At 41.9% G+C, this 24,858-nt stretch overlaps 1 protein-coding gene across 1 annotated transcript in view; it reads right to left on the reverse strand.

Moving 5' to 3' along the window:
• RASSF8 (Ras association domain family member 8) overlaps nucleotides 1–24,858 on the reverse strand; it is a 129,737-nt gene that overhangs the window by 98,484 nt on the left and 6,395 nt on the right. The gene's annotated exons all lie outside the window — the stretch shown is intronic.

Below are 24,858 nucleotides of genomic sequence, written 5' to 3' on the forward strand. Positions count from 1 at the left end.
CAAATGTACCACTCTGGTGAGGAATGTTGATAATGGAGAGGCTATGCGTGTGAGGGGGGCAGCGGGTAAAGGGGAAATCTTAACTCCCCTTAGTTTTACTGCAAACCTAAAACTGCTCTAAAAAAATTGTCTTAAATGCCCAACAACAGCTAGCACACTGCAGACACTCAGTAATTGCTAATTTACTCCTTTACTTCAAGTAATCATTACCTAGACAAAGGCCACAATCTGCCCAGCCCTCCATGTTTTTATCTAGCTAAGGCCCTGGTCAAACTGATTCCCTGCACAGCCAAAGAGCAAACCCTGGACTGAGCCTGCCTCACCCCAATAGGCACCAAACTAAATTACCCGTGTGTGTGTGTGTGTCCCTGCGATGGACACAACCTGAGTCTAGAGCTGCCCTTAGGAGCTATGGACAGCAGAGGGCTTGCCTGACCCAGCAATGAAAGATCCCATGTCTAAGCTGTTCTTTGGTATATTACACCATGCCACAGGGTCTACAGTTACAGCATTTGACAGAAAAACACAAAACCTTTAGCAAACTACAGAACAACTGTGGGACTTTTTTTTGGAACGCCTTTCTGCACAGTGCAGCAAAAGCACATTACCCTGAGAGTTTACAGACCAGAGTTCACTTCCCACTTCTACTAGCCAACAGACTGGGGGAGAACAAAACTCCCCACACTCAGAATCCACGTGATCTGCATCTGAAAAATGAAAGGCTCGAGACCACGTTTATACCACTACCCTGGATGTTTTCCTCTGGACATATTCCAGTTTGCTAATGTTCATAAAATTTGGCCCCCAAAACTAAAGATGCCTTTCCAAAAATGGCCTGATCAGCACAAAAGATTTATTACCTGTGTTGATCCCTCCTTGGCTTTTTAAAAAATTAAATTATTTTCATTGAATGTTAAACAGGTACAAAATATAAAGAATTACAAAGGAACACTCGTGTATCCACAAGCAATTTTACGAAGAAAAACTAAATTACTAACACCTCTGAAGCTCCTTTTGATGCTTCCTTATCCACTCCCTCGTCCTCCCCTAACAGGTAATAACTCTCCTAAATTCTGTGTGTACACTTGCCTTTTAAAAAACAGTCTAATCGCATGTTTGTGTATCCCTAAACAATATACTATTTAGTTTGCTCAAATCTCTGAACCTCATATAAATGGAATCAGACTATATACGATCTTTTTTGCAACCTGCTTTTTCCACTCATCATTATGTTGATGTCTGAATCAGTGATCCATTCATTTTCAAAGCTGGAAAAAGGGCTGACATGCACAGGTGCGGGCTGAGGCTGGCTGTTTCCGGGCAGCGGCTGGCTGTTTCCGGGCAGCATCCACTCTGACGGAGTGGTGCCCACGCTGTATTGGTTGTTCATCATTTTCAGTATCACCCCAGTCCTACAGTACTCCACTGTATAAACCACACCATAGGGAATTCCCTGGCAGTCCAGTGGTTAGGACTCTGCACTTTCACTGCTGAGGACCTGGGTTCAGTCCCTGGTTGGGAAACTAAGATCCCCACGAGCCGCGCAACGAGGTCAAAAACAAAAAAACACCACACCATAGTTATGTTTTATACAATCGATGTTTTGTTTTCTTCCAGATTTTTTTGTGGTGGGCCACATAAAGTGCTATGAACAGTGGTGGTCATATGCTAGTTTGTAGAGTATCCATATTTTCAACTTGATTAAAATCAGTTATCTTCAAAACTTTGGTCACGACCATGTGGTTCATAAAATTTCCTAGATTAAATCCAACTTTTTTTTTTAATGAAAAAGAGTAAATTAGAAAGAAAAAATAGCACAGAACACTACCCTTAGGAGGATATGATCAGTTTCTCAAAACTCTGGCTTAAATTACACACGTGTGTCATATGTATACACATGTCAGTAAATGAATTCCTTACTATAGGTCACAGTCGAAAAGCTCAGAACTGTCTTACAGTTGACTAATTCTCTCTTTGCCTATGTCAAAATTTACCATTAAGCTTGTTTGTTGATTTTTAAATTCCAATTATGTATTTAATTTCTCAAAGCTCTATTTAGTTTTTTCAGACCTCCTTTGTCATTTTTATATTCACTTGCTATTTACTCACATTTTTAACCTCATTTCTTTTTTTTTTTTTTTTTGTGGTACGCGGGCCTCTCACTGTTGTAGCCTCTCCCGTTGCGGAGCACAGGCTCCGGACGCGCAGGCTCAGCGGCCATGGCTCACGGGCCCAGCCGCTCCGCGGCATGTGGGGTCTTCCCGGACCGGGGCACGAACCCGCGTCCCCTGCATCGGCAGGCGGACTCTTAACCACTGCGCCACCAGGGAAGCCCTAACCTTCTCATTTCTTTGAAACAAAGTCATTTTACATTCTCTGTCTGACAACTATATCTGAGATCACTACGTGTCTAATTCTGTTCCTACTATTTTGGCTCGTTCTATTCATGATACTTTGCTTTACTTGTCTGTTTTATAATTTTTGACTCTGAGTTAAATTTTCTTGTAGTGATATATTTTGAACTCTTTGAGGCCTGGGTTAAAGCAAGATTCCTCCAGAAAGAATCTGCACCTGCTTCTGCCTTGAGGTACTATGCTGGAACCACTTTACAACTATATGTATTTGCCCCTTTTTTGGCCTACCCAGGTAGGTCTGAATTAGGACTGTAAACCTGCATGAATGTTGGTTATTGGTTATGAAATAGCAGATAGGCAGTTTTCCTTAGAATCGCTGGGGGCTGGGAGGACATGAGGGGAAAAGTAGTATTTCTAGTTTTAACGCTACACTATGAAAGTAGCCTTTAGGCGGTCCCACATTTATGTGCAGACATCTTCTATTAAATTTTTTCCCTAGCATGGACTCTGGGCTTTGTCTCCTGTCTCCAAAGCAATAGGAGACCAAGGAAATCAAAACACACATTTGCTGAATTCAGCAAGTGTTCTCATATTGGATGTTTTGCTTACCTCTCTGAGTTCTCACTTTCACTTTCAGGCCAATGTTTCTTTCTTGCCATTTAAAGCCATATTTTATGTAATTTACCTAGCATTTTTATTTCTAGTTTGTGGTGGAAGAGCAGTTTAGAGTATCTAGTCTCACAAACCACCAGAAATGAAAGTTTGTGCTAACTTTTAAACAGTCAATACTTCCCATTAGCTTATACTGAGCTCATGTTCAAAACAAACCCATTAGGTCTTCTGCATATGAGCTGTGCTAAGTTTCCTCATTCCTGTACTTGCATAACTGCTATTATTTTGAATCTAAATGCAGAAATTCATATTCTGACCCGTTAAATTTAGTCTTTTAATGTTTCAGCCCTTATTTTAAGCCATTAAAATCTTTCTGAATTCTCAATCTGTCATTTTCAGATTTTATCTACATCTTCAAACTTTTTCATTCACAAACTTGATTAACATACTTACCATATATTTATTCCAAGTTGAAAAAGATGTGGGATATCATATTATTCAGCATGTGATTCACTATAAAAATGATTTCTGAAAAAAAGTGATACATCCGGAAAGCAGCACCCAGTATCTCCAATTTTATACAATAAAAGATGTCTGCCCGGAAATGTGCTTTTCTAAAATCAATGTTTTATTCCCTTTTGCTAAGTGTCCTTTAAGGACGAGTATGAAGAATTTTTAGTATAGATCCTTGACTATGCCGCCATCACATACCACAAATTAAATGGGATACAGACGTGAGAGTAGGTTAAAGTTAACGAGGAGGATGCCTTTGAAAGCTATGATGTAGAAATAATCAATCACGCTTTAAATGGTGCTGACAAGTAAAAACCCTGACAGCAACAGCAAAGATCCTTCAGGGAAGGCTGACAGAGTCACTCTGAGGTGAAGATGCCTTTGCTTCAGTGATTAATTTTATTTTACAAGAAGCAGCAAAGCCATCCAGCACACTTGCCTCATTCCACCTTTATGAGAAAGGGACCAGCAACTAAAAAACACATTAATGTTATATAGGGTGACCAAATAATTTATCATCCAGGACAAAAGGTCCTATTATTATGCCGAAACAAGAGGAGTGAAGCAGGACTGACCCAGGACAGAATTCACCCTAACAATATACATCTTTTACCTTTTAATAAAGCAACGGCCTCAGTATTTCCTTATGCCGCCCGTAGAGACATTAAAAAGTGCTCATCCACCGCTTATTTTCTACTGGACAAAATCTAAATTTATAGGATAATATGCTAATAATGTCCTTCAACACCCCCTCCCAAATATTATGTTTAATATACTTTTTGTTAAAGTAGGCAGTTTGATATCCTTCATTCTTAAAGTGAGTTTTAAAGGAATTTATGTCATCTAAAAAATTCACTGAATTGAAATATCTCATTCCATGAATCTTTTTAAAAAATCAGCTTGAATTTAAATTATTCTTGCAATGAGATAATCCTGACAGTCCAACATTTACATCCCCTGTGGTGTAAAACTTAAATGAGGACATTTATAAGTACCGCCCTTGCCCTGGCTCAGCCCGGGCAGCGGCTGCAAAGGCTCCTCAGGTAGCCAAGGAGCCCTCTCTCACAAGCCTAGGAGCTCAGCGCTGCCTCCGCCCCACTCCCACCAGCTAACGGAGGCCAGTGATCAAGGCTGCAAAGCACAAAGCCACCTTCTAGTTCGTGGGGTTTTTTTTGGGGGGGTGGGGCAAAGTAGTGGTTTTCTTTTTTTTAAGGATGGAAATCACCCCCAAATTCCAGACATATGGCTTCTCTGAAGAAACCAGAAGATCTGTCGAACACTGGTTCCGCCACACATCCTAAGGGCAGTAACCAGCTGGGGGGGAGGGTACCCGCCCCCCTCAGGTAAGTCGCGTGCTCTCTAATTTGCCACGGTCCTAACCACTCATCTTGACACCAAACCCACTCTTCCCCTTAATGCCACCTGCCCGACTGCCGTAATGAGTGCAAATCCCTGCCATAAAGTGTCTGTAAGTAAACATGCACCCACACAGACAGAGAAGGCTAACTTACACAAGACCAGGGCACCAACCAGCCAGTCTGCCAGCCGGTCCACCTGAGCTCTCATCCTTCGCTCACTGCAGGCTCTCCCTCACCTCTGCTGCTTCCCCGTGTGTTGGCCTCATTCTCTCAGACCAGCTTCCCCCACTGGGCGTTTAGTCAACTTTCCGTAGTTTAAGAAATCTCTCCAAAGCTGTTTTCTCATTTGTTAAATGAGTAAATTTACCTTGCAGAATTGTGAAGATTAACGAAAATGTGGGTAAAGGACCCTGCACATATGATAACCATTTAGTTCATGGTTCTTACTATTATTTAGGTCAATAAACCCTAAAGTAAAAACAATAGTGAGACACTGTATTAAAACAACTTTTGTAAATCAACCACACTTCAGTAAAAAAAAATTTTTTAAACCCCACAACTTTCTTTTATGGAATTTATTGAGTTTAAAAAAGTTATAATTTGCTTGCTTTTAAAGAACAGATAACAAAACTACTATATAAATAAGAAAGAATAAACTCAGTTATATCACATAACCACATAATGGAGAGAGGGCACCTGTGGCACAGAAGGAAAGTCACTCAGAAGGGCCGGCAAGATTTCCAGAACGATGTTTTTGCTGATTTCCCCATTCCCCTCATTTAGGCAACAATTTCATTTCTCGTAAGGTGCTTTTAATGAAAGCACAGAAATGATTATGGAAGAAGAGTCTTTCCCACCCATTACAGAAAGCATAATGGTTGCTGCATTTTTTAACCAAAAATACTGACCATGTTGCTGTGTATATGTGTTTGCTTTTTTCTTAAAATAGAATACGCGAGAGAAGTCTTTGGTTTTTCTTTCTCTAAAGAGAATGCTGTATATAATTATGAGTAATAGAGCATACTGACCCACCTAGCCAAAACAAATAACAACAACAAAACGTTCACATTTGTGGGTTGAATACCTTGTTATGACAAACTCGCTGGAGACTTAAACACATGGCATGTTTGCTTAAATCGGTTTTCAACCATGGGGGGAAGGGTACTTACAAAATTTGATAAAAACACAAAGAAGTAGACCTAAGAATGAAATCCAGCTTCTCATACCTGGTTTTTTTAAACCACCACTCTGAAGTGTGCCAGTGTGAACCTCAGTTTAAGGGTCATCTTCTCCAAGAGGCCTTTCCTCATTCTCCTCTCCCACCTCGAACATCGAAAACTGGCCCCTGCCTTCCTGTGTCCTGACTCCACCACAGCAATGGAAACTACATGTGTTGTTGACCCATCCTCCCAACAAACCTTGTAAGATTTCCGCAATGCGAGGGACTGTCTCTGTGTCACCATCACCAACACGGGACAAGGAACACATAAGCACAGACCTCTCTCCTCTGCAGCAAAGCTTCAGCGTGGAACGGCAGTTAAAATCTCCAGTGGTGGAGCCACGCTTGGGTTAGAATCCTAGCTCTGCCCCACTCTTCACTCTCCCCACCCATGAGTTTGGGCAAATTATTCTGTGCCTCAATTCTGGCATAGACCAAAATGGGAGGAGAAAAGTACAGATTCTATAAGGTGGTTGTGAGATTTAAATGAATTAATGCATCTAAAGTGCTTAGGACCAGGCACATCAGATACATTATAAATAAAATTACCATTATTATTTAAAAATCAGCCTACATTTCCTCAGACTCCTCGACTCAATGCTACCTCACTCTTCTGTGGGAAGGTCACAAAGGACCTCCTCATTGCGAAAAGTCAAGCCCTTATCCTACTTGGCTTCCATCTTCAGCTTCAATACTGCTGGCCAGCTCTTTGTCCTTGAGGCTTTCTCCTTCGCTTTTGGGAGGGCAGTGCTCTCACTCTTTCTATCTGACTTATCCTGCCTGGGCCAGCTGCTAGAGCTCCCCGCTACCTGACTCTCTTCTTTACCTGCTTCCAGGACAAGCTTATCTATGAATTGTTCTTCAACTACTACCACATGTGTTAACTACCACCACATGTTGGTAAGCAGAGTGGAAAATTCAATATACTTTTAGTTTTGGGGATAGCTATACATTATAGCTACATATAGGCTAAATTTGAATGAAAATTTAGAAAAAATATATACATGCATGCCATTGTCTCACACCTATTCCACTGGTAATATATCCAACCTATCCCCCCAAATCATCTATATCAAGTTTAACTACCAAACTGCATCTACCACATACTTGAATGTGTAAATATTTGCACAGAGCATTCACCAGGCTGTACCTTGTTTAAAGTGTTTGTACGTATGGGTGGGTGTGAAAACCTTAGCTTTACCTCAGTAGTAACAGAAATGTTTAAATCTTTAGCCCTCATTTTTTCTTAGAAAATTACACCTGAGATTCACTCAGTCTTCAGGCTGTATGAAGTTGATATAGCGCAAACAAGCGCTAAGCAGATATAATACACACATGTCCTATGCACGCTGCATTAATTTGGGCAAAACCCACTTTCCACATTTTGTCAAGACTATTCTCTAATCAAATTCATGTGCCTGCTAACAAGCACATTTCTCTGTTTTACTGAAAAGAGTACACAAATAGTAATGTAACCTTCCAGGATACCTCAACAGCCTAGATGTGTCTGAACATCTATAATACACTTTTGGAACCATTTCAGCGAACAGCCTGTGATAGTCTGTGACAGTGCTTAGGCTAGGCACTAACCTTGATGGGAGTAGGAGTGCACTGTCCAGGGCAGGTCTGGTGGGCTCCAACCAGGAAGCCCATACTTGAGAGGTGGTTACGACAGACAAATGCTTTGGGGACACTTTGCTCATTACCTACTGGATGGATTTTCTTTGGTGGAATCAGCAGCTTGCTAATTAGCATGATGAATGTTAGAAAGAGGATCACACTGGTGTAATTAAAGGATTCAAGTAAGTGAGCCTGCTCAAATGTTTTAGAGACACTCCACCCTTGAATGAACGGGGTGTAATAATCTGGTAAAGCCTAACCCTCTGATGGTAACTGAAAGACCAAGAACCTCCTCTGCCATGCTGTGTCGTCAGCTTTGCGTAAGCATTCCTTGAAAGCTGTACAAGGACACCTAAAAACACAAAGCTCGGAGCTTATAGCCCAGGCTGTACCAACCGTTTTGTGCCGCTGGCCAGCAAACGTTTACCTAAAAATCACCCGCAGGTGTAGTAGCTTAGTCGAAACTTGCTTCTAACCTGATAGTGAGGTTGTAAGAGAACAGGGAACTCCCACTGCTTCAAGCTTCTTTGGCAGATACCATCACCTACCTATTCCCTCAAAAAAGACACCTAGGAGTTGGGCAAGACCAAACTGACTGAGGAAGAATGTTCTGGATAGCTATTATATTAGACAATGCACAGTCTTTCTATGACTTGACTTGACACGGAGAATGCGAACGATGTTTTAGCCTACCATTCTCACAGGTTTGCTGTGACAATCAAATAATTTAAAAGATGTGAAAATAACCTGAAAACCATAAGGTACCATAATTGTGTGCAATATTATTCCAAGCTTATTGATGACACTTTGAAACTGAAGGAAGCTGGCCTAGTCATTGCCCTACCTCTTTCCTGGATGTCGATTTTATCCACGTGCCTGCCTTTTTAAGGCCCTCTTCCTGTTGCTTTTGAACCCCTCCCCACCAAATACATGCAGGCACACAGGTTTCTGTCTAAAATCTAAAACATTCTGGACTGCAAATGAAATAACCAATATTTATTATCTATTAACACGATTGATATCATTATTAACAAAATTATACATAGTACATATATAATTAATATAATATTAAATAAGAATTCATAAAGATAGGAATAAGGGAGCCTGGAGGTTTTGCGACCACCACTGCAGGTGCTCTTACTAGACAGGAGAGGTTGGCCAGTCTGGCTGCCAGACATGTATGGGCATTATATTTAGGCCTCGTCCCAGTCATTTAGGAGCTTAAAAATAACTTGATTTGACCTTAGAATCGAACCGAGTGTTCCAGATCAGCTCTCTCTATTGGAAGCTCAGAAGCCTCTGCATACTCAACTAGAGTCTATTTTATTTTATTTTAAAAGTATGTTAGAAGAGTTCCATCTTCATTTCCGAGACAGGCCTGAAAATTTATTGTCATTAATATAATGCCATCTAATTGCATTCACTCAGTGCTGATAAACATGTACTTACTTTTAGCTATTCTCTCTTCTGTGCCTTTGTTACCAGACTTGAGGAAATGCCTTCACCTCCCACAATCCCTTCAGAGGCAGAAGGGCCAGGCGGGGGAGTTTAGGTCCAGTCCTACTGGTAACGGGGAGCAGCTGAGGATGTGAACAGGTAAGTGTGGCAAATTCTAGTCCCACATCTACCACTAACTACGTGACCTTTACTCTTCTTCAGGGGCTGCTGTTCTGAAAGAGAATATGGTACCATGACCTCCCAAGTCTCTCCCAGGGTCAACACCACCACATCTCTATAGGAATTCTACAGATTAGTATTCGATGTCAGTGGTCCTTCATTATAAAAACTAGTATCTTTGCTCATACCATAGCTGCCTCACAATCTATTTGTTCTCAATCATGACTTTTAAGAGGCCAACCCTGCTGCTCTCGACAAAATCAAAGAGTGTATTTATAAAGCAAGATTCTCCATTTTTTTTGTCTTACAAATATTTTAAGTTGTGTACTTAACTTGGCAAGTCCTATTGCTTCAAAATGATTCACAAAAGTAGTACACACTTAGCTCTGTTAGCTTGCTAAATATCTGAAAGACGGGAAAACAATTTTCCTGCTAAATATATGAGATTAAGAATAAAAACTCAGATGATTTGGGTGGATTATTTCCAGAAAAAAAAAATCAAAATTATCAGCTGAATGATAGAGGCTTACTAAGAAGTTAGGCTGCTCCTTAAATAGAGAAAAAATAAATAAAAAGAAGGTTATGGGCAAACTCCCATATAAGCCAGTTGATTTGTCTGTGTAATGATTATGGATGTAACCCATTATCTCAGCCAATTTCGAAATACTTCACTCACACCCAACGGGATGAATCCACGCAAACATCTCGGCGATGCCGTAACAACACGGCAGGCATGTATTCATCAGTAGTCAGAATCGTGGAGTGGAAGGCCATGGCATAATGACTTAATGGAAGGAACCCTGGACCAAACAAGGCCGTGAACTCGCTGTTTCTAATCGCTCCTCGAACCTTCACTGCTGAATCATCTTGGCCGACTCATTTAGGCTTTCTGAACGGATTTCCCTAATTATAAATGGTCTGATCTGACTATTTCCAATAACTGTTAACAAATTATATAATGGACACAAAAGTGGTTGAAAAACTGAACTGTGGGCTGCAAAAACTAAGGTGAGGAGAACCAACACTGAGGGACTAAACTTTCGACCAGGGAAATATCCTAAGATTCTAAACCAAAATCACAACTTTCCTGGTAATCTGTGCAAAACCAGGAGAGTCCCTGTCACGTGGTGTCAGGATTAGGTGTATTGGGTTTTTTTGGCCACGCCCTGTGGCGTGCGGGATCTTAGCTCCCCAACCAGGGATCGAACCCGTGCCCCCTGCCACGGGAGCGCGTGGAGCCTTAACCACTGGACCGCCAGGGAAGTCCCAAGGTGTATTGTTTTGAACACAGCAGGTGGAAGGAGACTAGAGACAGTGATGGTCTGGGTCGGAGGGAAGACGCATAGAAGACTTGTTCATAAAAGCTTGGAATGAAGTCCAGATCCCTCAGTGCGTTAGGTAAGACCCCCACTGCCGGGGCCCGGCCACATTTCCAGCCCCGCTTCTCTTTACTCCCAGCCACACACCCACACTGAGTGACTCCAGACAGCACGCTACCTCCCTAGGGCACCCCGAACACCCGCGCTCCTGGGCTGGTCTCCACTGAGCTCCTCTAGCTGGGGGGCCTCTTTCCAGTCCCCGATCACCTGGGCCCACCTTCACACCACTGTCGACCCATCACCTTTCTTTTGGTCCTTCAGTCCTTGATCAGAGTGCACTGTCTTCTACATAGATTTCTCTGCTTCCCACTGTTGTAAGGAACAAGCCCTTCCTCTTTCCTTTTGCTATTATCTTTGTTATTGTAAGAGGGCTTTTGAAAGTTCAAGTTTTGCTTTGCTAACTCGACTGTAAGTTTCTTGAAAGGCAGAGGCCATTTCCTGTCTCTGTATTACCAACCACAGCAAGGAGAATTCCTTTGACTTAACATGTGCTTCATGAATGTTTGTGGACTGAATAAAAGTAAGGTGATCTCTACACTGAACTGGAAGGCACTGAGCTCCAGCTAATTATGAAGCAATCTCGACATTTCCCAATGTAAAAATCTGAAGAGGTAGAACTCTTAATTCAGGACAGAGGTGGAAAAACCGTGTTTCTCATAACCAATGTTGGCATCAACAAAAAGCTAAAGAGACTTTAGGGCAACATGATATCCTTTCCCCCAGGGGGATAAATTCCTCCTCTGCTCAGCTCCTGCCATTCCCCACCCCACACTGCACATCTACCTTTAGTGACACCAAGACCATCTGCAGTTCTCCAACAGACCATGTCCTCCCTCCCACACTGTGCCTTCATACCTACTATTCTATCTGTATGGAGTATACAGGGGAGAAAACACCTTTTCATCCTCAAGTCTTAGCTCAAGAGTGAATTCTCCTCTTAAACCTCCCCCAATTTCCTCAAGGCAGACTTCGGAACACCTTTCCAGTGCACTCACTTCCAACACCACCCTAGGAACCTACATCTCCATTTTATCCATTATCACATTCCAAAAATTACTTCTTTAAATGCCCAGCCCAGGTAAAAAGGATCTAAAAGATAAGACTGGTTCTTTTTTACTTTTGCATAGCCAGCCCGCAGGCATTCAAAAGATACTATCTGAAGGGATCAACAATGAGTAAAGGTGTCTCACAAGCTACCAACCTCATTTATCTACAAATAGCTAACCTTCTACAAGGGGTTCAGGATGAGCTGCTCACCCACTGCTTTCCTTGGAAGAGGCCGACAAGCAGGGGTGCATCCCCAGAAGTTTTCACCAGACCTGAGTACCACTCCCATAGAAACAACACCACCCAAGAATGGGGCTCCAGGCTGGCCCTTCAAGCCTCATTCTACTTGAAGGGATCTAAAATAGCTAAAATTGCTAGTGATTTTAGGACTCTCAGAGCCAGAAAACATAATACAGGCACACTTCATCTTACTGCCCTTCGCTGGATTGAGCTACACAGATAATGCATTTTTTGGAGGCACGTGGCAATCTTGTGTTGAACAAGCTTATGGGTTCATAATGCTTGTTCATTTTGAACAAGCATTATGGGTTCAAGCCATTTTTCCAACAGCACTTGCTTCATGTCTCTGTGTCGCTTTTACATAATTTTCACAATATTTCAAACATTTTCACTATTATCACATTTGTCACAGTGATCTCTGATTAGCTATCTCTGATGTTACTATTATAATTGTTTGGGGGCACCATGAACCCCGCTTATAAAAGATAGAGAACTTAATAGATAAATGTGTGTGTTCTGACTGCTCCACCCACTGGCCTTTCCCCTGTTTCTCTCTCTCTCCTTGGGCCTCCCTAATTCCTGAGCCACAACAGTATTAAAATTAAGCCAGTTCATTTTTCACAGAACTAGAACAAAAAATTTCACAATCTGAATGGAAACACAAAACACCCCGAATAGCCAAAGCGATCTTGAGGAAGAAAAACAGAGCTGGGGGAATCAGGCTCCCTGACTTCAGACTATACTACAAAACTACAGTAATCAAGAAGTATGGTACTGGCACAAAAACAGAAATATAGATCAATAGAACAGGATGGAAAGCCCAGAGATAAACCCATGCACATATGGTCACCTTATTTTGATAAAGGAGGAAAGAATACACAAGGGAGAAAAGACAGCCTCTTCAATAAGTGGTGCTGGGAAAACTGGAGAGCTACATGTAAAAGAATGAAATTAGAACACACCCTAACACCATACACAAAAATAAACTCAAAATAGATTAAAGACCTAATTGTAATGCCAGACACTATAAAACTCTTAGAGGTAAACATAGGCAGAACACTCTATGACATAAATCACAGCAAGATCCTTTTTGACCCACCTCCTAGAGAAATGGAAATAAAAACAAAAATAAACAAATGGAAACTTAAAAGCTTTTGCACAGCAAAGGAAACCATAAACAAGACCACCCTCAGAATGGGAGAAAATATTTGCAAATGAAGCAACTGACAAAGGATTAATCTCCAAAATTGAGCTCATGCAGCTCAATAACAAAAAAACAAACAACCCAATCCAATCCAAAAATGGGCAGAAGACCTAAATAGACATTTCTCCAAAGAAGATATACAGACTGCCAACACTTGAGAGAATGCTCAACATCATTAATCGTTAGAGAAATGCAAATCAAAACTACAATGAGATATCATCTCACACCAGTCAGAATGGCCATCATTAAAAAATCTAGAAACAATAAATGCTGGAGAGGGTGTGCAGAAAAGGGAACCCTCTAGCACTGTTGGTGGGAATGTAAATTGATACAGCCACTATGGAGAACAGTATGGAGGTTCCTTAAAAAACTACAAATAGAAAAACCATACGACCCAGCAATCCCACTACTGGGCATATACCTTGAGAAAACCATAATTCAAAAAGAGTCATGTACCAAAATGTTCATTGCAGCTCTATTTACAATAGCCCAGAGATGGAAACAACCTAAGTGTCCATCATCGGATGAATTGATAAAGAAGATGTGGCACATATATACAATGGAATATTGCTCAGCCATAAAAAGAAACAAAATTGAGCTATTTGTAATGAGGTGGATAGACCTAGAGTCTGTCATACAGAGTGAAGTAAGTCAGAAAGAGAAAGACAAATACCGTATGCTAACACATATATATGGAATTTAAGAAGAAAAAATGTCATGAAGAACCTAGGGGTAAGTAAGACAGGAATAAAGACACAGACCTACTAGAGAATGGACTTGAGGATATGGGGAGGGGGAAGGGTAAGCTGTGACAAAATGAGAGAGAGGCATGGACATATATACACTATGAAACGTAAGGTAGATAGCTAGTGGGAAGCAGCCGCATAGCACAGGGAGATCAGCTCGGTATTTTGTGACCACCTAGAGGGGTGGGATAGGGAGGGTGGGAGGGAGGGAGACGCAAGAGGGAAGAGATATGGGAACATATGTATATGTATAACTGATTCACTTTGTTATAAAGCAGAAACTAACACACCATTGTAAAGCAATTATACCCTAATAAAGATGTAAAAAAAAATCACTAATCATTAGAGAAATGCAAATCAAAACTACAATGAGGTATCACCTCACACCAGTCAGAATGGCCATCATCAAAAAATCTACAAACAATAAATGCTGGAGAGGGTGTGGAGAAAAGGGAACCCACTTGCACTGTTGGTGGGGATATAAACTGATACAGCCACTATGGAGGACAGTATGGAGGTTCCTTAAAAAACTAAAAATAGAAAGGCCATATGACCCAGCAATCCCACTACTGGGCATATACCCTGAGAAAACCAAAATTCAAAAAGAGTCATGTACCACAATGTTCACTGCAGCTCTATTTACAATACCCAGGACATGGGAGCAACCTAAGTGTCCACTGACAGATGAATGGATAAGGAAGATGTGGCACACATATACAATGGAATATTACTCATCCATAAAAAGAAACGAAATTGAGTTATTTGTAATAAGGTGGATGTACCTCGAGTCTGTCATACGAGTGAAGTAAGTCAGAAAACAAACACCGTATGTTAACACATATATATGGAATCTAAAAAAAAAAAAAAGAAAGAAAAGTCATGAAGAACCTAGGGGCAAGACAGGAATAAAGATGCAGACCTACTAGAGAATGGACTTGAGGACATGGGGAGGGGGAAGGGTAAGCTGGAACAAAGTGAGAGAGTGGCATGGACATATATACGCTGCCAAATGCAAGATAGATAGCTAGTGGGAAGCAGCTGCATAGCACAGGGAGATCAGCTCGGTGCTTTGTGACTACCTAGACAGGTGGGATAGGGAGGGTGGGAGGGAGGTGCAAGAGGGAGGGGATATGGGGATATAGGTATATGTATAGCTGGTCCACTTTGTTATAAAACAGAAACTAACACACCACTGTAAAGCAATTATACTCCAATAAAGATGTTAAAAAAAAATTAAGCCGGTTGATAACTATACAATAGCCTCTAAGTGTTCATGTGAAAGGAAGAATCGCATGTCTCTCACTTTAAATCCAAAGCTAGAAATGATTAAGCTCAGTGAGGAAGGCATGTTGAAAGCAGAGACAGGCCAAAAATTAAGCCTCTTAGGCCAAACAGCCAAGTTGTGAATGCAAAGGAAAAATTCTTGAAGGAAATTAAAAATGCTACTCCAGTGAACAGAGAAATGATAAGAAAGTGAAACAGTCTTATTGCTGATCTGGAGAAAGTTGTAGGGATCTGGTTAGAAGATCAAACAGCCACAACATTCCCTTAAGCCAAAGCCTGATCCAGAGCAAGGCCCTAACTCTCTTCAATTCAATGAAGGCTGAGAGAGGTGAGGAAGCTGCAGAAGAAAAGTTGGAAGCTCTGAGAGGTTGGTTCATGAGGTTGAAGGAAAGAACCTCATAACATAAAAATGCAAGGTGAAGCAGCAAGTGCTGACGTAGAAGCTGCAGCAAGTTATCCAGAAGATCTAGCTCAGATAATTCATGAAAGTAGCTTCACTAAACAACAGATTTTCAATGTGGATGAAATCAGCCTTCTGTTAGAAAAAGACGCCATCGAGGACTTTCACATAGCTAGGGAGGAGAAGTCAATGCCTGGCTTCAAAGTTTCAAAGGACAGGCTGACCCTCTTGTTAGGGGCTAACACAGCTGGTGACTTTAAGTTGAAGCCAATGCTCCTTTACTATTCTGAAAATCCTAGGACCCTTCAGAATTATACTAAGTCCACTCTACCTGTGCTCTATAAAGGGAACAACAAAGCCTGGATGACAGCACAACCAGTTTACAACATGGTTTACTGAGTATTTTCAGCCTACTCTTGAGACCTACTGCTCAGAGAGAAAAAAAAAAAAAAGCGATTACTTTAAAAATATGACGGTTCATTGACAGTGCACCTGGTCATCTAAGAGCTCTGATGGAGACAGACAATGAGATTAATGTTGTTTTCACACCTGCTAACACAACGTCCATTCTGCAGCCCACGGATTGTGGAGTAATTTTGGTGTTTAAGTTTTATGATTTAAGAAATACATTTCATATGGCTACAGCTCACATAGATAGTGATTCCTCTGATGAATCTAGGAAAAATAAATTGAAAACTTTCTGGAAAGGAATTACCATTCTGGATGCCACTAAGAACATTAGTGATTCATGGGAAGAGGTCAAAATATCCATTCACAGGAGTCTGAAAGAAGCTGATTCCAAGCCTCATAAATGACTTTGAGGGATTCAAAACTTCAGTGAAGGAAATAACTGCAGATGTGGGGGAAAGAGCAAGAGAACTAAAATTAGAAGTGGAGCCTGAAGATGTAACTGAATTGCTGCAATCTCATGACCAAACTTGAATGGGTAGGGAGCTGCTTCTTAAGGACAAGCAAAGAAAGTGGTTTCTTGAAATGAAATCTACTCCTGGTGAAGATGCTGTGAAGATTGTTGAAATGACAACACAGGATTTATATTGGTATATCAACTTAGCTGACAAAGCAGAAGCAAGGTGAGAGGGTTGACTCCAATTCTGAAAGCAGTTCTACAGTGGGGAAAATGCTAACACACAGCATTGCACGTTGCAGAGAAGCCACTTGTGAAAAGAAAGAGTCGATCAATAAAGCAGACTTCATTGTCTTAATTTAAGAACTGCCACGGCCACCCCAGCCTTTGCAGTCACCACCCTGATCAGTCAGCAGCCATCAACATGGAGGCAAGACCCTCTATCAGCAAAAAGATTACGACTTGCTGAAGGCTCAGGTGATGGTTAGCATTTTTTTAGCAATAAAGTATTTTTTAATTAAGGTATGTACATTGTCATTTTAAACATATGCTATTGCACACTTAATAGACTACAGTCTAGTGTAAACATAACTTGAAATGCACTGGGAAACCAAAAAACTGGTATGACTTTCTTTACTGCAGTGGTCTGGAACCGAACCTGCAATATTCCTGAGGTACACCTGTATTAATAAAAGTTCCCTGCCTGCTTTGCGGGCTAGACTAAAATCTTAGCCCTCCCTTTTAGTGTAAACGCCCTTGGAGAAAGATCTCCTGAGTCCTAAATCCCCATGGGCTCTATGGCACTCTCTCTGTGGATCAGTCATGGCATTTCTTATGTGTCAGGTGGGCTTTCCTCCTCCTTCTCTTTTCTACCTCCTCTACTTGTATGATCAGGAAGAATCAGTTTAATATTAGCCCAGATAAAACATGATAAACACATCTTCTGGAGGAAAAACTCACACACTACATGCACGTTTATGCTCCCACCGTGGCTGGGCCCTCAACACTGCTGAGCTCTCCCTCCGTTTTCCCTGGAACCCCCAGCTCACCGAGGACTCAGGGGCTACCTGCCCCAAAGCTTCTCCGCTATGCTCAAACTCCCACCTCAAAGCTACGTACTTTCATTTGCAAATAATCCTCACCCCTCACTTCCTAGAGAAAATTAATGGCAACTGGACAGGAGTTCCCTCCCTGGGCATCCATCCTCTCTAACTCCAGATTTTAAAGGAAGGGCTTCGCCATCGGCAGACCACCTCAGAGACTCATCATATGACCTCCAGTTAATCCTCATGACCAGTAAGGGAGATACCATCACACCCAGCTGACTAATGGATGAGCAAACTGAGGGTTAAAGGGATTAAAGGATGTGTCCACAGTCCCGTGACCACTAAAAGACAAAACAGATAGAATCTGGGCCTCTTGACGCTCACTTCACATTGCACTGCACCACATCTGTTTCAGGACAACCTCAACCGACGTTCTCAATTCTCCTCCACACGTCCCATGGTCTAACCTAATCTACCCAAGCGCTTTATAAGTAAACTTGCCCTTGCCACTTTAAAAAAACAAGTACTATCTTTTTCTGATTATAAAATACATACTCATTATAGGAAACTCTGGAAAACATAAAAAGATGAAAGAGTAAGATTAAAAGTCATCCATAATAAATAATATGAATGAACAACCTACAACTATACACAATATGGATGAATCACACAATACTGAGCGTGAAAAATCCAACACTAAAGAGTACATGTCGTACGACCCATTTATATAAGGAACAGAAAGCAGTCAGAACTACGGAATGCCATTAGACATCAGGAGCACAACGGGGCTTGTGGAAATGAGGATAATATCCTATTTCTCAATCTGGGCACTTGTTGCATGGGTACGCTCAGTGTATGAAAATTCAATGAAGTATAATTTATGATGTGTAAATGTGTATATATGTACACGCAATTGTACACGTATACACACACACACACACATATAATATACTTGAAGTCAGACAAAATGTTTATATTTTGGAGTGTTTTCTTCCTGGTGCTTTTTTTTCCTTTTGGTATTCTTGTTTAAAAACTATTTTTTAAATTATGATCACACTGTATATATGTTTATATTCCGTCATTTCACCTAACAAAAAGCATATGCATTTACCCAAATTACTATAAATGCTTCATAAATACTTTTAATGGCTGTATAACAGACTACCTGGTGCCTGTACCAGTGCCCTGCTATCAACCATTTAGATGTTTCCAATGTTTATTATTACAAATACAGCGGTAGTGAATACCTTTACCCTTTAAGTCATTTAGCCACACTCTCCTCCTACTCTGCTTTATATATTGATAATATTTATCTCACAACATACTCTGCCATATGTAATCACTTATGTACTTATCATACCCTCATTGTTCATAATAAGATTCCCCAAACCACAGACCCACATCACCCTTCCTTGTACCCTCTACAGACCCTTACTTCTGAACACAGTAGGTACTTATTATTTGTTGAAGTGTTTTCAAAAGCCAAGCAAAACCTTCATTCTTACCAACCTAGATCTCACTACCACCTCAATCACCCATGTAAAATGAATCTTTCAATCAGCTATATTCCAGCTCTTCGTTTAGTCTGCACAGCTAAAACTGCTTAGAGGCAGTTTAGCACGGTTCCCCTTGAGGGTATAAATACTAGCCACTGTACTGAATTCATCCAACAACTAACAGTGCCAAGTCCCAAGGATCTAATGAGAATCAGACAAGTTCCTCTCATCAAAGAGCTTACAGTTGGTGGATCACTGAATAGGGATCTTGCTTTCAGGAGACACACAGTCTAGCAGGAAAGGTGACATGAAACAAATCCCAACTCTTCCACTCCTAAGCTTTCAAATCACAAGTATACCGATGGGAACAAATACCGGCCCCAGAGCCAAACTCTGAAAACTTGGCCTGGGTGGGTGCCTTCATGTTCGTTAGTCTATGAATGAAGGTGTTTGCTGTACTTAAAACACGTTTTAAATAATTTTACAAACATTATTAACCCCATTATATCGATAATGCAAAAGTACGGTACATGTTTAAAGTTCTAATAAAAAAAGAGACACAATTACGACAGACACAAAAGGAGAGCTAATAAAAATAGTTGAGAATGGTGAAAAATATTTTTCTTTTTTCCTTTTGCATATGGAAGGAATACTGGGAAGAAGCCTGAAGAGCAAAGGATGAATGAGGCGAGGGTGAAAAAAGCTAACCTATACCTATTATAACCTAGCAATAACAATTAGCCAAACAGAAGAGAGATCTTCAGAAGATTTTCCATCCTGAATACAACAGGATGATCAGAACCAAAGGTGGAAACTTGGTCCAAAGTTAGTTCAGGAGGCCAGGAAACTGTTCCAGAACAGAAAGGCTGAGCACGGCCAGGACTGAGCCCACTGAAGGCTCCTACAAATCAAGAGGTGACAAGTGAACTTGGACACCAAGGACTACTAAAGAGGTCCCCAGGGCTCCAAAGAGACCATGAAGGAGCTACCTGTCTCAAGAGATTTTTAATGTAGACAAAGCTGCCCCACTTTAGAAAGAGATGCCACGCAAAACATCCAGCAGCAAAGGCATGACTGGTTGCAAAGCTTCAAAGAACAAACTTAGACTCCTTGAACTGGATCAGGGAACTGCAAGCTTGGAGTCTTCTTAGTTACTTTGAACCTGTGAACAAATGAGCTTAAGAGCCTCTCGGAAGCTCAGCTGTTTGAAGTAGAGAGCATTTGAAATTACAATGCAAAGGAAGAGAAATATACATGCATATGGTGGAGAAGGAAAGCAAGATGGACTCCTATGGGAGTGAGCACCTCATTCAGGAACAGAGGTTAGCCAGGCTGGGTTTTAGAGCTATAGGGTATTTTGGTACATAAGGGAGAGGTGAACCATTTTTTTCATGTGATCAAATAGCATGTTTAGATGTTTCAGCATCAGTGTATTAATTTAGTTCCGCTAGAGCCTGGCACATGAGGATGGGTAGGGAGGGAGAGCTGGAGGGCAGCCAAGCAGGGAGGGAGGGCAGCCACAGGGCAGGGGACCAGAGCCAAGTTTCCTGTGGGCGGCAACAGAGTCAGAACTCAACCTTGTAGGCAGAGATGGAGTTGAGTTCTTAGCAAGTCAGTGAGATCTGTGTATCTGAAAGCTCATCTGGCGACATGTAGAAGATGGGTCTCAGGTGGGGAGACCAGTGAAGTGGCAACAGTCTAAATGAGAGATGCTAAATTAGGGTAGTAAATGATGGAGAAATGGATAAGATTTCCTGAGCTATCCAGAAGGTACAATCACAACCAGATGAATTAGTCAAGGTGAGGTGGCACGGGAAAGTCAAGATTAGGAAGAAAGTGGAGGATGATGCCAAAAATATCCTATCCTATCTGGATAGGAAATCAAGGAAGAAGTCGGGAGGCGTGCTGATCCAAAGGGATTGCTGTGTGGTTCAGTGGGGAGGGGTCTGGAAGTCAGAGTACAGAGCATATAAACAAAAAACATCTTGGAAAATATTCCAGGTAGCTTATAAGCCCTCTGCTGCCCACATAGAACAATAGGTTAAGAAATCCTGGACCTGGGGGGCAGGGAGGGAAGGTCTCAAGCAGCATTTCTCAACCAGCATGCTACTGGCGAAGTACAAGGGACAAGGCTTCACCACGAAGGATGCTGAGCACCCCGTCTCAGCCCTTGCCCACTGACCACCAGACATACCCACGACCTAGACTCTATGACAACCAATCTATTTCCAAATGGTACCCGTGTTTGAGAGCCAAACCCAAAAGGGAGAGGAGGCAGCAAAGAAGGCTTAGTCTGAAAGAGCGGAGATGGAAGGAAAAGCAGATCTCACCCTCCAGCCAATAGGTCATCCCCATTTCCAAACACACCACTACGCAACGATTCTCCCACCTCCACCACTAGCACTTTATCTACTCCATCCCTTGCCTGAATTATTGCAATCATATCCTAACTGGTCTTCCTGCTTCAATTCTTTTTTTTTTTCTTCTCTTTTTATTAAGTCACCATACCATATATGACATCCCCAGGACTTATAATGTAAGTTTGTACCTTCTGACCCCCTTCTCCCATTTTACCCCCCCACCTTTCCATCCCCACCCCTCATTTGTGAAATTTTTAAAGACCGCACATATAAGTGAGATTATACAGTATTTGTCTTACTCTAACTTATTTCACTTAGCATAATGTCCTCAGGTCCATCCATGTTTGTGGCAAATGATGGGATTCCTTCTTTTTCCTGGCAGAGTAATATTCCACTGTGTGTGTGTGTGTGTGTGTGTGTGTGTGTGTGTGTGTGTGTGTGTGTGTGTGTGTGTGTATATACACACACACACACTCTACATTTTCTTTATCCATTCGTCCACTGATGAGCACTTAGGCTGTTTCCATGTTTTGGCTTCCTACTTCTTAATTTCCCTTGACAAGCCCTTTCCGTATGACAGCAATGTGAACCTTTTCAATTTTACTAATTGTATTTAAAAAGCACTTTTATAATACTTAGGATCCGCCATGCTCCGTTCTGTACAAATATTAACTCATTGAAACCTCACAACACTGGGAGATAGGTATCATTCCTACTCCCATTTTACCGATGAGGCCCAGAGAAGTTACTGGACTACTGCAGGGTCACAGAGCCAGTAAGTGTAGAGCTGAGATCTTAACCCAGACAGCCAGCCCCAGAAGTCATACTCTTGCCGACTACTCCACGTTATTCTCCAATTCATTCATTCCTCTGTTCAAGACCCTTAACAGTCTTCTCACTCAAGAGTAAAAACCAAGATCCTTGTAACAGCCAATAAGGCCCTAGTGTAGGGGTCCCCATTACCTCTTTTACTTCATCTCCTGCAACTGGTCTGGCTGCTCTGACGTGCACACACCCGTATGCACCTGCTCCAGGGCCTCTGCACTCACTGTCCCCTGGACCTCGAGTGTTTTCCTCCAGACAGCTACAGAGTTGGCTCCTTTGCTTCATTACCATCTCTACTCAAATGTGCTCTCCTCAGTGAGGACTTCCTGCCCATCCAATACCAAATCACACCTCCACTCCCACCCCCAGCATTCTCAATTCCTCCACCTTGCTATATATTTTTCCTCCAAAACATTTATCATTATATAAAGAATATAAAATTACTCATTCATTTATTATCTAACTCCCCCAATAGAGTATGCTTTCCATGAGTACAGGAGTTCTATGTGTTTTGTGCTGTTACAGCCCCATGCATGTAAGGGCATGTAGTTCATTTTGAATGAATGAATGAATGAACAAAGAAAGAGTGGTGACAAGGAAGCCAAGGAGAAATTTCAAAACAGAGGGAGGCACTTCCCTGGTGGCACAAGGTTAAGAATCTGCCTGCCAATGCAGAAGACATGGGTTCGATCCCTGGTCCGGAAAGATCCCACATGCTGCAAAGCAACTAAGCCCATGCACCACAACTACTGAGCCTGAGTCCTACAGCCTGCGAGCCACAACTACTAGAGCCCTTATGCCTTAGAGCCCGCACACTGCAACTACTGAGCCCTTATGCTGCAACTACTGAAGCCTGCAGGCTCTAGGGCCCACGTGCTACAACTACTGAGTCCGTGTGCTGCAACTACTGAAGCCCGTGCACCTAGAGCCTGTGCTCTACAACAAGAAAAGCCACTGCAATGAGAAGCCCGTGCACCGCAACGAACAGTAGCCCCCACTCGGTGCAACTAGAGAAAGTCTGCGCTGAGCAACAAAGACCTTACGCAGCCAAAAAAAAAAAAAAAAAAGACAGAGGGAGATCGCTCAACAGCATGAACCCGCTACAAAAAGCTTTGGTTATACTGGGGTGAAAAGCTTCCATTGATGCTGGCAATTAAGATATTGGTACCTGTGGCAAGACATGTTTCTAAGAAATGGTACCTTTGGAGAGCGAGTTTGTCGGCGATGTGGCAGAAGTATTAAGCATAGATGGCTTCTGTAAGAAGGTGGCTGAGAGAGGAGACAGCTAGAAGGAGCAGCAATGTCAAGAGAGACCTCAGCATGTTCTTTCCACGCTGAGGGTCAGGAGCCAAGGGGAAGTGAGATTGAAATTCAATGAGAGGAAGCATTACCAATGGAGAAAGGCCTTGGAGATAGACACCTCCAGACTGTGGTGAGTGGGGAGGGTCTTCCATGTCAACTAGCAAACGTTCTACTCCCACCCTTGGATGATCTACACTGACAGTGCTTTCTCTAACTCAGGTGCTCCCAGACCATCGGTCTGGACAGACAAAGAGCCCCGAGGCCTGTTCAGACTCCCAGTTCAGACAGAGCTCACTGGAGCTGTGTGAGGGAAAGGTGCTAACTCCTCACTGAGACACTTCATATACATTCATTTCCATACAGAGACACACATAGACACCTCTTTTATTCCAAACTAGCCCTGAGTGACAAATTAGTAGCCCCATTTAAAGATGAGGAAACATGAGGCTGGGCCAGTATCATAACTTCCCTAAGGCTACCCAGGTCTAGCCAGGCTTTTAACTGAAGTGCACTCTTTCAAATATGCACCGTATGTCCATACTCAGTAGACTATAACAGAAGAGACAGGTAATCAAGACTAGACAAATTACAATGGAGGGCATGAGCTAGGTTCAGAGATTATAGACCTATTCAAATATTTTAAGCAAAAATAAAAGTAAGAGCTTACTGGGGAATTCCCTGGCGGTCCAGCAGTTAGGACTTGCGCTCTGCTCTCACTGCTGAGGGCCTGCCCAGGTACAATTCCTGGTTGGGGAACTAAAATCCCACTTTGATTCTGCGAGCCTTATACTTGCTTTCTATTACTTGTGCACTTGCCTCACCTCTTTGACCATTTTTTTTTGGCCGTGCTGCGGGGCATGTGGGATCTTAGTTCTCCAATAAGGCATCAACCCGCGCCCCCTGCATTGGAAGTGCGGAGTCTTAACCAGTGGACCACCAGGGAAGTCCATTTGACCATGTTTTAATCACCTTTGTATCTCCTTAGCTGCTCAGTAAATATTTGAATCAAAAAAAAAAAAAAGTAAGAACTTACTTTTCTGTCCAGCATCTATCCATTAGGAGAACCCTGATTTTTTCAATGTATATACTTATATCTGGAATAACTTAAAGTGATCTTCCAATAATAAAATTACTATAATTAAAGATAAACATGACTTAGCACTCAGAAGTCTATGACAGTTAACAAGAGTGACAAAATATATCACCCACATGAATAGAACCTGGTGGAAAATTATCACAATTCTCCTCTTGTTACAACCTGTATTTATATCGGATTTCTTATCAAAACAAAGAATAAAACACACACTGCTGGGCTTCCCTGGTGGCGCAGTGGTTGAGAGTCCACCTACCAATGCAGGGGACGCGGGTTTG

Source organism: Aethalodelphis obliquidens, unplaced genomic scaffold (genome assembly GCF_003676395.1).
Source record: "Aethalodelphis obliquidens isolate GAN/ISIS:26980383/991018 unplaced genomic scaffold, ASM367639v1 scaffold36, whole genome shotgun sequence".
Lineage (NCBI taxonomy): Eukaryota > Metazoa > Chordata > Mammalia > Artiodactyla > Delphinidae > Aethalodelphis > Aethalodelphis obliquidens.